Genomic DNA, 4,857 nt, shown 5'->3' with positions numbered 1-4,857 from the left:
GGAACCGGTCTGCATGTGGGATCCGAACCCTTGGCGGGAGCGCTGCCGCGCTTCCCAAGCGGTGCACTAGCACAGTGCGCCACCGGGCCGGCCCAGCGCCGCCGGGCCGGCCCCATACGTCACACATTTTTGAGACAATGTGCAGGCTATGCATTTTGAGACAATGTCCAGGCTGGTTTCCCCATTTTATAAGTGAGAAAACTTTAATTCAAAGAAATGAAGCAATTGGTACCCAAATTCACACACTATAACATAGTTAGGTAATGGAACCCAGGTGCCAACTATTTGACTTGACATAAACCTTTTCTCATAATCTTTCCAATAACCTTTTCTCTGAATTACACTATGTCAGGATTCTTCATGGGTTTTGGCAAGAGGCATAAGTTGGACAAAATAGAAAATAGAAATGCAGACTTCAATTCAGAAAACAGAAAAAAACTGACTTGCAAAATATGATATACTGAGTCAAAAGCAAAACCATCTTGGTAAACCCGCCTTCTACTCCTCTTTTTTAGTTTTAACAATTGCTTTATTCTGTGGATCATTTAAGTACATGATTACAATGGAAATGCCTACAGGGACAGACATACTTGTTATAAAGTATCAGCATTTTAAATCACAAATAAGGAAAAGGCAAACAAGCAATGAAAAATTACTAGAACCAATTGCGTGGTTCTTTTGCTGAGAGTTATCTTTCACTTTGCATTGCAAGTATATACACAGAGGGTACTTCAAAAATTTCATGGAAAAATGGGATTAAAACATAGTATGAATCTTTCCATGAACTTTTGGAAGACCCCATGTGGGCTTATATTTATATTAATTTTTATTTTTATTTTTTTACCTCTAAAAGGATTTTGAGGTAGAATATATTCCACTAGTGATTACTGTTAAAATTTACATATGTAAAGGGCCGACCCCCGTGGCTCACTTGGAAGAGTGCAGTGCTGGGAGCGCAGTGGCGCTTCTGCCACGGGTTCAGATCCTATATAGGGAAGGCCGTGCGGTGCTCAGAGCGATCCCTTTCTCGGTCATAAAACAAGAAGAAAAAAAAAATTACAGGGCCGGCCCGGTGGCGCACTGCTACAGTGAGCCGCTGGGAAGCGTGGTGGCGCTCCTGCCGAGGGTTCGGATCCCACATACAGACCGGTTCCCGCTCACTGGCGGAGCGAGGTGTGGGAGCAACACTGAGGGTTGCGATCCCGTTGCCAGTCCCGGTCTGGTACGGGCGCGATGCTGAGGGTTGCGATCCGTTGCTGGACACGAAAAAAGACAAAAAGGAAAAAAAAATTACATATGTAAAAAAATGTAAGATCTATGGTTTCATCTTTAACATTTTGGGTCAGAACCTAGAGCTATGTCTTTTGTAAGCTGTATATTGGGAAATGTTTAGCAGCTAATAATAATTTTTAAAACTTTTAAAAATTGATTGAATGCATTCATTTTTATTAATGTCATGACTGAAGATATTGTCTTGAAAGAATGACCTATGAAAATCATCATGAGACTAATAAAAAAACTTTCATTAAAAAACAGATTTTCAAAAAAAAAACAGATTTTCATTTACTGAAACTCTGGTATCATATTTTTGAACATAGTGTTGATATTAGTGTTATCTTTTATATTCTCCATGACATTTCTGATTCTGACTTATGCATTATATCTTTTCAGGTGGCTGTTATGCATTTTTACTGTACTGGACGACTATGGAAAATAGAAATAATGTCACTGTGTTTATTCTTTTGGGATTTTCTCAAAACCAGAACATTGAAGTCCTCTGCTTTGTGTTATTTTTATTTTGCTACATTGCTATCTGGATGGGAAATGTACTCATAATGATTTCTATCACGTGCACTCAGCTAATTAACCAACCCATGTATTTCCTCCTCAATTATCTCTCACTCTCTGATCTTTGCTACACATCTACAGTGACCCCAAAACTAATGACTGATTTACTGGCAGAAAGGAAGACCATTTCCTATAACAACTGCATGATACAGCTCTTTACCACTCATTTCTTTGGAGGCATTGAGATCTTCATTCTCACAGGGATGGCCTATGACCTCTATGTGGCCATCTGCAAGCCCCTGCACTACGCTGTCATCATGAGCAGGCAGAGGTGTCACACAATCATCATGGCTTGTTGCATTGGGGGATTTATACACTCTGCCAGTCAGTTTCTTCTCACCATCTTCTTACCATTCTGCGGCCCAATGAGATAGACCACTACTTCTGTGATGTGTATCCTTTGCTGAAGTTGGCTTGCACTGACACATACAGAATTGGTCTCTTGGTAATTTTTAATTCAGGTCTGATTGCTTTGGCAACTTTTGTGATTTTGATAGTGTCTTATTTTCTGGTATTATACTCCATCAGGGTTTACCCTGCAGAGAGCCGTACCAAAGCTCTTTCCACTTGCAGTTCTCACATCACAGTCGTGGTCCTATTCTTTGTGCCTGTTCTCTTCATTTACATTAGGCCAGCCACAACTTTTCCAGAAGACAAAGTGTTTGCTCTTTTCTACACCATCATTGCTCCCATGTTCAACCCTCTAATTTACACACTGAGAAACATGGAAGAATGCCATAAGAAAAATGTGGTATCATCAATTGCTTTTAGAAAAGATGTAACTTATATGAAAAGCATTTCAGAATTTCACTTTAGTGCTGAGTCCTAGAATTAATATGGAATGATATGAGAACATAATGTGCATGCAGGAGCCAGGCACAGATCAGAGTTCAGTGTCTCTCGCATTTGCTTAGACCTCTCTTGGTTTGGCAATTGTTATTTATTTATTTATTTATTATTATTATTTTTTTCCTTTTTTTTTGTCTTTTTTCGTGACTGGTAACGGGATCGCAACCCTCAGTGTCGCGCCCATACCACGACCGGCAACAGGATCGCAACCCTCGGTGTCGTACCCGCACTGCGCTCAACCAGTGAGCGGACCGGTCTCTGGCCCTGTTATTTATTTTTTCATATTCATTCTTCATCTATTCTCCTCACATACCTGCCTCATGTCTTCCTTTGACATTTTATTCTGAATGTTTAGTAAAGTCTATTCTCCGATCCTTTTAATTTCAAATCTTATTCGAATGTGTCCTTATTGACCAAAACTAACATTAAGCCATCTGGTAAAGGAGAGTTATGTTTTTAAGACTCTTACTCCCAGCATATCAGGGGAGAGTATACTTGTACAAAGGTGGATTTTTCAGCAGAAGATAACAAGTTAAGTAAGTGGAATATTTGACTCCTTGGACTACTCAGCACTCATAACACTCATATATGTATTTTGAACCTCCTTAAAAATAAACATTTTCATTCTTCCACTGGACAAGATGATTCTACAAACGTAGTCTCACTTACCCCTCAAACCCCTGCAAAACCCCACAACATCTTAAACATTCTGGGTTATGTTAATTTCAATGTTAATTTTTCTTCTAGTTTAGATTACAATCCTTCTTGAGTAATCTGTAACATGAAGAATAGATTGTTAAACTGACTAATGAAAACCTTCTTAATAAAAACTAAGAAACTAGAAATGAAACTATATATATATATTCATATATATGAAACTATACATATATTATATATGAAACTATATATATATATTATATATGTATGTGTGTATGTGTGTATATATATGTATGTATATATGTATGTGTGTGTGTGTGTGTGTGTGTGTATATATATATATATATATATAGTGCATTGCTACTACAGTCCCTGTTTCTGCAATTGGTCATGAGACTTAATCAATATTCACATTTACATCTTTATTTCTTGCACTCTCTACTGCACCTTCCATTTGACCCCAGGATGACCTTCAGCTGACTGGGTTTCATTTCTAGTAGCATGAACCAAATCTTGGTTCCTGAAATTCTGAATCTTTAATGGTCCTGTCATTTTTTGGTACTTTATTATTTCAGTAAGTTTAACTGTTAGTTTTGAAAATTCTCATTATAAAACTCAATTCTGTGTTGAAGATAAATATTGTACTGAAAAAAATAAATTAGAAAATCAACTGGAGAATACCTCAAGAGAACAATGTAAATGGTTAGATTTAAAAATAATTTTTAAACGTGCAAATTATATGGAAGAACTAACATGTACCTATAAATGGAATTTTGCAAGTTGAGAAACAGCAATCAAATGAGTAATTTGAGATTAATCAAATGAGTAATTTGAGATTAATCAATGAGTAATTTGAATTTGAGAAAGACATAATTCAAATGGTTATAAATCATCCATTGATACTCATTGACTATCCAGTGATTGTTAATCAACAGCTGAGAAAAGAAGCATTTGTGATATACTCTAATGAAATGCTGAACTTTCAGGTTCAAAATGTATGAACTTCCCCTCGGAGCTGTGCTGATATCGGATCCTTGTTATAGGCCTAGTAGAAGTGAGGCACAGTGAGATGAACCTTAAGAAACTAAGCACCATTTTGGAAGGAATCAACTTCAGGTGAGGTTATTACATGATCTCCAGGCAATAAGAAGCTGTTCTCCTTTGTAGATGAAGGTAGACTGATTCTGTTTGTCCAGCATAGGCAGAGTTTCCAGAACTGCTCTGGCTCACCATTGCATTTTGCTTTGAGAAAAATGGTCCCTGAGACAGACTAATGGAAAGGTGGAAAGTAAATACCCAGAGGCACCATGGACATTACCATGTACACTGGCTTGGTAGTATGTGGCCATGATCAGTTTAGAAATGCCTTTGGGGATGTAATTTCCAGAACTTTCAAGGACCATTAATTTTTGCATTGTCACCTAATTTTATGTTCTTTTCTTCCTAGAGTAATTTCCTTTAGTTACCAGCATAAAATAAATGATTCTTAGGACTTAAAATGCA

At 37.4% G+C, this 4,857-nt stretch overlaps 1 pseudogene; it reads left to right on the top strand.

The window, feature by feature from the left end:
* Nucleotides 1-1,706: 1,706 nt before the first annotated feature.
* LOC103581735 lies at nt 1,707-2,639 on the top strand (annotated as a pseudogene).
* Nucleotides 2,640-4,857: the final 2,218 nt, after the last annotated feature.

The sequence above is a fragment of the Galeopterus variegatus genome, unplaced genomic scaffold, assembly GCF_000696425.1.
Source record: "Galeopterus variegatus unplaced genomic scaffold, G_variegatus-3.0.2 Scaffold13813, whole genome shotgun sequence".
Taxonomy (NCBI): domain Eukaryota; kingdom Metazoa; phylum Chordata; class Mammalia; order Dermoptera; family Cynocephalidae; genus Galeopterus; species Galeopterus variegatus.
The sequence above is the reverse complement of the archived record's forward strand: the minus strand, read 5'-3'. Positions and strand labels throughout refer to the sequence as shown.